Raw genomic sequence first — 12,893 nt, 5'->3', positions numbered from 1 at the left:
AAGAGGCCAGAGTTAGAGCGCAGGCATGTAGGAGACTGACAGGGATGGAGATCGTGGAGAGATATGAACACTATTCCACACCATTACATTTTGTTTTATTTACTGACGATCCAGTGACTCCGCTCTTATAGAGACCCGTGAGGAAACAACTGGAACCATTTATGTTTTTAGCTTGAGAGCAGCATTAATTATAAATATATTTACACACACACCAATGATAGCGGCTCCGATTCAGCCGAACCCCCGGCTTGTTTCACAGCCGCACCCGGGCAGCGCATTAACCTTTCTGTAAGTATCCAGGCCCCAAACTCCTCCCGATAAAAGTTCACCTCACACCCGGGGCTGGGGCTGGGGCAGATCCCGGCCGCTCTAACACCGGGCCTCGGAGCTGGGCGGGCCCCGGGCTTCGGGCCTCGGCCTCCCGCGGGGTGACGGAGGGTTCGGTTGTTCCATGTCTGTCCCGGGTTCCTTGCTTTACCTCAGGAACGCCGGGCGACTACTGGTGATCTCACTCCCCGGTAACTACTTATCATTCACTAACTACCAATTGGTCAGTAACCAATTGCTGCCAGATAACTATCTATCACTCGGTAACTAATCACTGCCTGGTAACCAACTACCGCTTAGTAACAAATCCTTCCCGGTAGCTAACTACCGCTCAGTAACTAACAACTGCTTGGTAACAACCTGTCACTCAGTAACCAATTGCTGTCCAGTAACTAATTACCATTTGGTAACTAACCACAGCCCATAACTAACCACCACTCATTAATCCACCTTTGCTGAATACCATCTGCTGTCGGGTAACTATCTATTACTTAGTAACCAACTGCTGCCTGGTAACTAACTAACCACTGCTAGTTAACTAATTATCACTCAGTAACCAACTATTGGTTAGTAACCCAGTAACTGACTACAGTTAAGGAACTACCCACTATCACCTTGTAATGAACTGCTGCTTGGTAACCCATTACTGCTCAGTAATTAAGTATTGCCTGGCAACTATCTGTTGCAAGATCAACAAGTACCACCCAGTAGCTCTTCCTTGGTGAACTAATTTGTGCTGATGGCCATGTCCCAGGCTGCACACTGTTGCTACCAGAGCAATTAGTGTCTCTGGTCACAACCATTGCCACTGGAATACATTTATTTTAGTTGCTTTTATATTTTAGCCACAGTGGGTGAGTATATATTTTTAAGAGTCAGATCCATCAAAAGGTTTATTCTGCTTTGTTTGTATCCCAATTTCTACTATGTAGCCACCCAAAAGTGGCATTATAAAACAATCTGCAGTCATGGAATCATAGGGGGAAGTTTTAGCAGGGGCGAGAAGATGGGTTTGGGTGTGGGTTGGGAATTTCAAGAGGTAAGAAATCAAAGTCTGACTGGAAGATGGTTCCAACCTGTCAACTTCTGGGTTTTACACAGGATGGACAAGGAAGCTAATCTGCTCCTAGGAGGCAGTTTGGCATTTTAAATATGTTTAAGACTGAGAGCCTTGAATTTAAAAGCTCCTCCATGGGTGGCTGTGTCTTCAGTTGCCTAGGCCCTAAGTTTTGGAATTCCCTCTCTACACTCTTCCATCTCTGTACCTCATTTTCCTCCTTTAAGACCTACCTCTTTGATAACATTTTTGGTCATCTATCTAATATCTCCTTATGTGGCTTGGTGTCATTTTTTTAATAATTTTTTTTGGCATGCCTTGAGATGTTTAATAGCATTAGAGGTGCTATATAAATGTAAGTCGTTGTTGTTTAACTGTGGTCAGCTGGGTTTCCCAGCCTCAGGAATCCCAGCAGCTGCAGTGAGGTGAGGACTGCCTATACCTAAGGAGCACTCCTTGAGGGGTTTGAAGGAAGAACTCCTGCTCCTCCTGGCTCCCAAGTTCCTCCACTATCAGAACCCCCTTCCCCCCCCGACACCCCCTTCCCCCCCCGACACCCCCTTCCCCCCGCCGACACCCCCTTCCCCTGGCCATACAATCCCACAACCCCAGAATCACAGGCTGAATGCAGGGCCAAAGGTCACATTCTGTGGCGTTATGTCTCCACAACATGTGGTGAAACGCATGCTTCCTGCATGTTACTGCATCACAATGTTCAAGTACCACCCCCCCGGGTCGGTCCCCATAGAATCTGTAATTTTCATCCTTCCAGGATTATCTGGAGTTTCCAGGGATTTCAGTACACTGTTGGAAATCAGTTTAGAAATAAGTCATTGGGGTTTTAAAGTGTATTTTTCCCCCATTTTCTTCAAACGCTTTTGTTTATAATGTTGTTCCCCCATCTCCAACGTTATTTGACTCATAGTCAAGAATCAATCACACATAACAGTAACTGCTTTCCAATTGGTGTCGGAATGAGATGCACTCTGAGGGTGACTATATTGGGTGACCAATGATAGGATGGTGAGGTGGTTGGATGTGAAAGGTCGTGTTGTGCAACCTCCTGAAATACAAGCAGAATTCCGAACCCTACAGTACAGGAAGAGGCTGTTTGGCCCATTGTATCTGTGACAACTCTTTGAAAGAGCTATCTAATCAGTCTCAATCCTCTGCTATTTCTCTATAGCCATGCAATTTTTACTTTTCATGTACATCGTCAAATTGCTGTTGAATCTCCTTTCACCATCCTTTAAAGAACTCTGTTCCAGATCATATCATTCGCTGCTTAAAGAAAAACCTTCTCCTCACCTGTTCCTTTGCTAATTATCTTCAATCTGTGTTGTCTGGTTTCTGACTCACTTGCTTGTGGAAACTGTTTCTCCCTATCTACTCAATCAAAATACCATATAACTTTGAACCCCTCTGTCAAATCTCCTTTTGGAGCAAAAAAGTGTCAGGACTCACTGGAGATAGTGCACTGTAATATCAAGCCCCACTGTTCCCCGAGCCGTGACAAATGTGAAAAGTTTGACCAAACCACCAGATTGACCCAATTCTACCTAACTGTTTAATTTAGGTTAACAGAATACGATTTGTAAACTTAACAAGTAAATAACTGTTTATTAAACAAATTGTCCTTGACGAGCGGCAAAAGAAAGAAATACGAACTGCTAAGTCTTTTAACTCTATAACTTCTTTGCTTTTATTTATAATTAGAAGGATCCCATATGCTATTTTATTAGCCTTATCAACTTGCCCTGCCACCTTCAAAGATTTCTGCATGTCTAGGTCTCTGTATACCTGCACCTCTTTAAAATTGTAACATTGAGTTTATATTGCAACTCATTCTTCCTTCTAAATTTCTCAAATTTCTCTATATTAAATTCCATCTGCCGTATGTCTGCCCATTTCATCATGTCCAATAGAGATCTGCTACAATCTCCACCCCATAAGGCGAAGGAGCGGATGACACAAAGATTGGCCGGTGGGTTAACAGTGAGGTTGAGTGTCTTGGGCTACAGGAAGGTATAGACTGGATGGTCAAATGGGCAGATAAGTGGCAGATGGAATTTAACCCTGAAAAGTGAGAGGTGATACACTTTGGAAGGAGTAATTTGACAAGGAAGTATTCAATGAACGGCATGACACTAGGAAGTTCTGAGGATCAAAGGGACCTTGGCTTGTGTGTCCATAGATCTCTGAAGGCGGAGGGGCATGTTAGTGGGGTGGTGAAAAAGGCATATGGGACACTTGCCTTTATCAATCGAGGCATAGATTACAAAAGTAGGGAGGTCATGTTGGAGTTGTATAGAACCATGGTGGGGCCACAGCTGGAGTACTGTGTGCAGTTCTGGTCGCCACATTATAGGAAGGATGTAATTGCACTGGAAGGGGTGCAGAGGAGATTCGCTAGGATGTTGCCTGGGATGAAGCATTTAAGTTATGAAGAGAGGTTGGATAGACTTGTTTTCATTGGAGCAGAGAAGACTGAGGGGTGACCTGATTGAGGTGTACAAGATTGAGGGGCATGGACAGGGTGGATAGGGAGCAGCTATTCCCCTTAGTTGAAGGGTCAGTCATGAGGGGACACAAGTTCAAGGATGAGGGGCAGGAGGTTTAGGGGGGATGTGAGGAAAAACCTTTTTACCCAGAGGGTGGTGACGGTCTGGAATGCGCTGCCTGGGAGAGTGGTGGAGGCGGGTTGCCTCACATCCTTTAAAACGTACCTGGATGAGCACTTGGCACATCAAAACATTCAAGGCTATGGGCCAAGTGCTGGTAAATGGGATTAGGTAGGTAGGTCAGGTGTTTCTCACGTGTCAGTGCAGACTCGATGGGCCAAAGGGCCTCTTCTGCACTGTGTGATTCTGTGAGGAGCAGAAGTATGCCATTCAGCCCATTGAGTCTGCTCTGCCATTCAGAGATCATGGCTGATCTGATAATCCTCAACTCCACTTTCCTGTCTTTTCCCATGACCCTTGATTCCCTTACTGATTAAAAATCTGTCTATCTCAGTCTTGAATATACTTAATGACCCAGGCTCTACAGCCCTCTGCGGTAAAGAATTCCACAGATTCACGACCCTCTGAGAGAAAAAAATTCCTCCTCATCTCTGTCTTAAATTATGCCCTCTGGTCTTTGACTCTCCCACAAGGCGAAACAGCCCCTCAGCATCTACCCTGTCAAGCCCCCTAAGAATCTTTTGTTTCAATAAGGTTGCCTCTCATTCTTCTAAACTCCAATGAGTACAGGCGCAACCTACTCAACATCTCCTCATAAGAAAATCTCTCAATACCCGGGATCAACCTCGTGCACCTTCTCTGGACTGCCTCCAATGCCAGTATATCTTTCCTTGGATAAGGGGACCAAAACTGTTCACAGTATTCTAGGTGTGGTCTAACTAGTGCCTTGTATAGTTTTAGCAAGACTTCCCTATATTCCATACCTTTTAAAATAAAGGACATCATTCCATTTGTCTTCCCTATTACCTGCTGAACTTGTATGCTAGCTTTTTGGGATTCACGCACGAGGACCCCCAAATCCCTCTGTGCTGCAGCTTTCTGCAATCTTTCTCCATTTAAATAATGTTCAGCTCCTCAATTCTTCCTGTCAGAGTGCATAACCTCACATTTTCCCACATTATATTCCATCTGCCAAGTTTTTGCCCACTCACTTAACCTGTCTATGTCCCTCTGCAGACTTGTATCATCCTCATCGCTTGCCTTATCACCTATTTTTGTGTCATCCACAAACTTGACTATTGGACATTCACTTCCCTCATCCAAATCATTAATATATATCGTAAATAATTGTGGCCCCAGCACTGATCCCTTTGACACTGCACTAGTTACAGGTTGCCATCCTGAACATGCCCCCCCTTGTCCCAAATCTCTGTCTTCTATTATTTAGCCAATCCTCTATCCATGCTAATATACTACCCCCAACACCATGGGCGCTTATATTAAGCAGCCTTATGTGCGGGATCTTATCGAACGCCTTTTGGAAAGTGAAATATATTACATCTACTGGTTCCCCTTTAACTATCCTGCTTGTTACCTCCTCAAAGAATTCTAATAAATTTGCCAGGCGTGATTTCCCCTTCATGAAGCCATGTTGACTCTGCATGATTATATTATGTATTTCTAAATACTCTGCTATCACATCCATTATAATACTCTAACGTTTACCCAATGACGGATGTTAAGCTAATTGGCCTATAATTACCTTTTTGTCTCCCTTTTTGAATAAGGGTGTTACATTGGCAGTTTTCCATTCCTTTGGGACTTTGCCAGAATCGAAGGATTCTTGGAAGATTACTACCAGTGCATCTACTATCACTGTAGCTACTTCCTTTTAATATCCTAGGATGCAACCCATCAGGCCCAGGGGACTTATTGACCTTTAGCACCATTAGTTTCCCTAGTACTTTTTCTTTAGTGATAGTTATTGTATTTGTTTCCTCTCCACTTTTGCCCCTTGATTATTTAGTATTTTTGGAATGCTATTAGTGTCTTCTACCGTGAAAACTGATGCAAAGTATTTATTCAACTCCTCTGCCATTTCCTGGTTCCCCATTATTATTTCCATAGCCTCATTCTCTAAGGGGCCTATGTTCAATTTGGCCTCTCTCTTCCTTTTTATATATTTAAAGAAGCTCTTACTGTCTGTTTTCATATTACTTGCTAGTTTACCCTCAAAGTTTATTTTCTCTTTATTATTTTTTTGATCTTTTGTTGGTTTTTAAAACTTTCCCATCCTTTGGCTTACCATTAATTTTCACCACATTGTATGTTTTTACTTTCAAGTTGATACTATCCTTAACTTCCTTGGTTAACCATGGTTGGTTTATCCCTTTCCTAGAATCCTCCTTCCTCACTGGGAAATATCTTTGTTAAGAATCATGAACTGCTTTCTTAAACATCTGCTATTGGTCCTCAACCGTCTTTTCTGCTAAGCTCCTTTCCTAGTCCACTCCAGCCAACTCTGCCCTCATTCCTTTGTATTTACTCTTATTTAAGTTTAGCACAGTTGTTTCCGACTCAAGTTTCTCACTCTCAAACTGAATGTTAAATTCTACCATGTTATGGTCACTGTTTCCTAGGGGATCTTTTACTCTGAGATCATTTATTAAACCTGCCTCATTACACATTATCAGATCCAAAATAGCCTGATCCCTCGTTGGATCCAAAACATATTGTTCTAGGAATCTGTCTCGAAAACATTCTATGAATTCTTGCTCGTGTCTATCTCAGCCAATTTGATTTTCCCAATCTATGTGAAGATTAAAATCACGCGTGATTAATGTACTGCCTTTTTTTGCATGCCCTCATTATCTTCTGATTTATTTTCTGTCCTACAGTATAGCTACTGTTAGGGGGCCTATAGACTACTCCCACCAGTGTCTTCTTCCCCTTGTTATTCCTTACTTCCACCGATATGGATTCTACGTCTTCCGATCCAAGATAATTTCTTTCTATCGTACTTATTCCATCTCATACTAACAAAACTACCCCACTGCCCTTTCCTTCCTGCCTGTCCTTTCAAAAAGTCACATACCCCCGAATATTTAGTTCCTAGCTTTGATCTCCTTGTAACCATGTCTCCGAATTGGCTTTAACCTCTATTTGTTAATTCATATATTTTGTTCCAAATACTACGTGTATTCAAGTAGAGAGCCATTAATTTTGTCTTTTTACCATTTTTTCCCCCTTTGACTCTATTTGCTACTTTTTTTATGTTTGTACACTGTCCCTTCCTGTCACACTCTGGCTAGCATTACCTAAATAGTTGCCCTGCAAGGCTGCCATATCCTTTTGCTTTGTAAGCCTACGTATCCCTCTCAAGAACCCCCCCCAGCCCACCCAAACCCACTATTTAGTTTAAAGCCCTCTCTACAGCCCTAGTTATTTGGTTCGCCAGGACACTGGTCCCAGCACGGTTCAAACGAAGCCCATCCCACCGGAACAGCTCCCTTCTACTCCAGTGCTGGTGCCAGTGCCCCAACGAACTGAAACCCATTCCTTCCACATCAATCTTTGAGACAAGCATTTAATTCCTTAACTTTATTTACCCTATGGCAGTTTGCCCGTGGCTCAAGTATTAATCCTGAGATTATTACCTTGGAGGTTCTGCTTTATAATTTAGCTCCTAACTGTTCACGTTCTTTCTGCAGAACCTCCTTTCTAGTCCTCTCAATGTCATTGGTACCAACGTGGACGACAACAACTGGATTCCTCCCCTCCCACTCCAAGTTCCTCTCCAGCCCGGAGGAGATGTCCTTAAGCCTGGCACCGGGCAGGCAACACTGCCTTTGGGACTCATGCTCATGCTCATGGCTGCAGAGAACTGTATCTATCCCCCTAATTATACTGTCCCCTACCACTACTACGTTCCTATTTCTCCCGTCACTTGAGCCCTGTACCAGAGTAAATCACTGGTAGTTCGCTCATGGTCAGTTCGCTCATCCTCCTTGAAGTCCCCGCTCTCGTCTACACAGTTTGCAAGATTCTCGTAACTGTTGGACAATTGCAGGGCCGAGGCACCTCAAAAGCTACACCCTGGCTCCCCATACCTGCCTCACCTGCAGTCACACCCTCCTGCCCCGATCACAGACGAAATTCGAATGACCTAATCTGAGGGGTGTGCCGCTTCCTGGAGCAAAGTGTCCAGGTAACTTTCCCCCTCCCTGATGTGGCGCAATGTCTGCAGCTCGGACTCCAGCTCCTCAACTAGAATCCGAAGTTCCTTGAGCTGCAAACGCTTACTACAGATGTGTTTACTCTGGATCGCTTTGATGTTCAGCATGTCCCACATGCTGCAGCAGCAACACATCACCTGTCCTGCCATCACTATTGTATTTTATTTATTTATGAATTAATTACTCTAGTATCCCCGCTCTTTACACTTTATTGTGACCTCCTCGTTGTGACCTATTTCTTGGGTTATTGTTTTATTGGAAAAAAATTAATGCCCTTACCCCTGTTGGATAAATGGCAAAATCAGAGAACTTGTGAGATTTGTGTGATTTAAAGGAAGATGACTGTCACAAGCCAACTTAAACACTGTTTATTTTCAAGACTCAGACAGATGAAAGAATATTGCTATTTTGCACCACTGTGAAGCAATTTACATTTTGCGACAATACAATGGACCTCCTAGTCATTTTATAAGCATATGCTGTCTGTGCTAAATGTTCTGGGTGTCAGTAATGTGCAAGCTTTTGAAATAGTTTACAAATAGCTGGAAGTGGAGCTCTGTTCATTCATATATGTTACTCAAGGCTACAGGTGTAATTGTTACTGGGCTAGTATTTGTCAGCTAAGCCATATCCCTGAAGATCTTCAGACACTATCGTCTTTATTACCCTTTAATGCATCGTGCTTTTACGGTAATTATATAAGTAGTTTTTATGTTAAAAAAAGCCATTACATATTGTTCGTAGATAAAATACCTATCACAACATAATGAGGTTTAAGATAATTATTGAGAAGAACATAAGACCAGAGTTATTTGAAGGTATAAGAACGGAAGTAGGGAAAATAAACTGGGTAAATTTATGATAAACAAAGTAATAGAACTGCAGTGGGAAACATTTAAAACACTGCTCAATAGAATCCAGGAGAATCCACCAAAAAAGTTTTTAAAAAAAATTAGGCCGGCAGAGATAAACTGCAATATAAAATTATTAAGGAATACAAAACGTATTCTACACATAGCAAAAGAAAAAGAACAAACTGACCAGAAATGATACACCATGGATGAATAAAGAGAAAGGGCCAAATTGAAACTAAAGAAAAATACTTATACTAAGTACATAGACAACAAAGGAGAGGTGCTATGACCAGTCTCTGGGCAGGGCCCCCCAATTTATTATGATCCTGGATGAGATACCCTAAATTATTAACTTCCTGAACATGACCCCAATTTTGTTATGCTCCCAGGTGAGGAGCTGGTTCCCATTCTTTATTCAACCCTCTCGGCTGGTTACATCAAGGTTAGTTTAAAAGGGATCCCTTCTCTAATGGATACTTTTTCTGAGTCCAAATATATTTATGTTTTAGAAGGAGCCAATTTAACCAGGCTTTCTTGAGTCAAAGAAAGAGCATGTTTATTAGTTACTAAAAAACCCGAGAAAAAATAATAAAAATGCAACACAGATACACACAGATCAGAAATGAGAAGTTGACTCAAAAAATAAAAGTTTAAAAAGATATATGAATTTTGGCTTGTCCTTGAGGAGTAGATGGTGAAACATTGTAGCTATTAAGTTGGGTAATCCCAGTAGAGCTAACTTTGGCTTGGAGTGTTGGTTTGGAGACACTTGGTTCTGAAGGTTGCTGAAGGAGTTATCCTGTTTCTTTTTGGCTGTGGTTTTGCTGACTTGCCTCAAGCCAGAGAGAGAGAAAGATAGACTTTTACCTGTAAGCTGCAGAGATGTCTAGTTGATGCTCTTCTGCTGTGACCTGCACAGCACACACTAGCGCACCAGAACTAGAACACAGACATCAAGTTTGCAGCTGGCTTTTTAACCCATTCCCTTGTGTATTCTTGGAAGGGAAAAACAAACATGTCTTGCCCAGAATTTGCTTTCTTTTAACTCAGAACATTTCTACATTCTGAGATACAACTCAACAGGAGGTGGTTTCTGCTGAGGTGTGATAATCAGCCTCCATTGTCTCAGCCAGCTTTTGCTTGTGTGTCCTTTTTAAAAAAAACACATGTCTTCCTTAAAAAGTTCAATATGCCTGGAAGTAATTTGTCAGAGGATCACAAAAGGTAATATGAAAAGGTTAGGAAAGATGTTTTTAAAAAAAATTAGGCTGGCAGAGATAAACTGCAACATAAAATTATTGAGGAATATAAAAAGTATTCTACAGACACACACATAGCAAAAGAAAAATTAGGATGGAGATAAGGCTAAGGGATACACATGATAAATTCACAGATAAATGACAAGGAAATTGCAGAAATATTAAATAATTACTTTGCCTTGGTATTTACTAGGGGGACTAATAGAGTTGACATAATTTTAGAAGAAAATATCCAAAAAAGATATCGACATTTACGATAGAAAGGATAGTGACATATGATAAACTAATCAAACATAAAGAGGGTAAACTCCAGATGGAATGCAGACACATATATTAAAATAAGTTAAAGAGCTAGCAGATGCACTAATGCATATACATAAACATTCATTATAAAAGGAAATAGTGCCAAAAGACTGGCTGACAGCTAACGAGATTCCTTTATTTAAAAAATTGCATGGAACTATAGATCATTTAGCTTAGTGTTGTGGGTAGGAAAAGTAATTGGATCCTTACTCAAAGATGTAGTAGAAAAATATGTAAAAACTGAATTTGGGGGTAGAGATGCACAAATCACTAAAAGTAATGACACAAATTAATATGGCCATTTAAAAACAGCAAACAAAGCATTAATGTTCATTTCTCAAGGAATAAAATTGAAAAGAAAGATTCTGTTAAACTTGTATCAAACCTTGTTTAGACCACACTTAAGAGTATTGTGCACCTTTGTGTCCTCCATATTATAAAACTGATATAGAGGTAATGGAGAAGGTGCAATACAGATGTACGAGATTGATAACAGATCTGAGAGGTTATGCATATGAGAAAATATTGAACAAGTGAGGGATGATTTCTCTAGAAAAAAGACTGAGTGGTGACCTAATCGGGGTCTTTAAGATTCTAAAGAGGTTTCATGGGGTGGGCTTGGGTGTTTCCACTTGCAGGCAAAACCAGTGCTAAGGGCCATTAATATATGATAGTCATTAATAATTCCAATAGGGAATTCAGGATAACTTGCGTAGAGAGTGGTTATGATGTGAAGCTTGCCATCTCATGGAGTAATTGAGTTGACTATCATAGATGTTATCTTTATTTGTCCTTGAGATGTGAGCATCACTGATAAACCCAGCATTTATTGCCTATCCCTAACTGTTCTTGAGAAAGTGGTGTACCGCCTTCTTGAACTGCTGGAGGCCATATGGTATATGTACATCCAAGTGCTGTTAAGAAGGGAGTTCCAGGAGTTTGACCCAGGAACAGTGATATAGTTCCAAGTCAGGATGGCATATGACTTAGAGGGGAACTTGCAGGTGATGGTGTTCCCATGCGTCTGCTGCCCTTGTCCTTCTTGGTGGTGGAGGTCCCAGGTTTGGGAGGTGCGGTCAAAGGAGCCTTGGCAAGTTTCTGCGGTGCATCTTATAGATGGTGCACACTTCTGTCACTGTGCACTGATGGTGGAAGGAGTGAATGTTTAAGGTGATGGATGAGGTTGTAAAGGAAAGATAATGTTTTCTTAATATTACTGTGGGATACTTCAAAGCAGGCTTATGGGGGATGTATTGTGTGTGTGTGTGTGTGTCTGTCTAGTTTAATTAAACTGCAGACAGTCAGACTACAAGGTTTGAATCATCAGAGGGTTTAGATGTAAACAGGCGCTTAAAATGGAGATAGGTAAGCTAGGATGAAGTCTCAGCAGATACAATATGAATGGAATTTGCATTTTTAGGTAAGTTGAGAGCTTGTTTGATTTTCAAAGGAACATGTAGGATGTTTACAACTGGCAATATAAATAAGGCAAAGATATTAAGCTTATTTTTCCCGAAAGTGCTGGCCCTAATGGCAACATGAAAGATTTTTATATTCTGGGAAAAGTAACTTCCAAAGAAAGATTGAAACAATGGGATTTACAGATCAAAATGGAGAAATATATTTAAAGAAAGATGGAAAGCTGTGTGAGGAGTGGCCATGTGAGACATGGAAAGGTGCACTCTGTGAAACAGATCTGTGGGGGAAAAAACCTCTAGCCACCCTGAAGCTGTTCCAGAAAGCAAGGTTTTGTTAAAAGCTTTGGAATTTCGTTGTTGACTGAGAGGGAGAAAGAAGCTGTGAAATACCTCCCTTACAGCAACAGTGTGTGCTTGTGGTAATATTGCTGTTTTATAGATTGAGAATCTATTTGGAGTGTTGCCTGAAAGGAATGTGTAGTTGGGAGTTTAGTTAAGTAGAAATCTTATGAGAACTGTTATAACACTAAATGTAACTGTTTAACTGTAGCCTTGTATGTTTAAGTTTTCCTTTGGTAATAAATGTTTTAATTTAATTTTTAAAATCTCTAAAAGTGGTAGTGGGCTCATTACTTCTGACTTCAGTGCACAAACCTTCTCATTTTGTTGTGGCCAGGTTTCCCTTTGGGATTTGGTCAGCCTGGCAAATACTACCTGCTGTATCGTAACAAAATGCCGTTCAAGAAGGCTGCTTTGTCTTGGATGGCCTTGAGCTTCTTGAGTACTTGATGCCATCTGAGACAAAGAATGCTGCTTGATCGGCACACTATCCATCCATTTTTAAGGGGAAGCTAGATGAAAACATAATGAATAATGGAATAGAAGAATACGTTAATTGGGTTAGATGAAGAGGGGGAGAGGAGGCTCATGTGGGGCATAAACATTGGAATGCACCAGTTGGGCTGAATGACCTGCTTT

General features: G+C 41.4%; 1 protein-coding gene across 5 annotated transcripts in view; it reads left to right on the top strand.

Annotated features, from left to right (window-relative positions):
• The first annotated feature begins 242 nt into the window (after positions 1 to 242).
• The window catches only part of thnsl1 (threonine synthase like 1), a 37,833-nt gene continuing 25,182 nt past the window's right edge, over positions 243 to 12,893 (top strand). For 4 of the 5 annotated variants that reach the window (XR_013576014.1, XM_078538103.1, XM_078538110.1 and 1 more), the window contains exon 1: positions 382 to 518. The gene's annotated coding sequence lies outside the window, so the exon portion shown is untranslated. Of the gene's footprint in view, positions 289 to 381; positions 519 to 12,893 lie in introns of those variants that run through there. The other variant, XM_078538098.1, reaches the window with a different exon arrangement.

The sequence above is a fragment of the Cetorhinus maximus genome, chromosome 3, assembly GCF_964194155.1.
Source record: "Cetorhinus maximus chromosome 3, sCetMax3.hap1.1, whole genome shotgun sequence".
Lineage (NCBI taxonomy): Eukaryota > Metazoa > Chordata > Chondrichthyes > Lamniformes > Cetorhinidae > Cetorhinus > Cetorhinus maximus.
The sequence above is the reverse complement of the archived record's forward strand: the minus strand, read 5'-3'. Positions and strand labels throughout refer to the sequence as shown.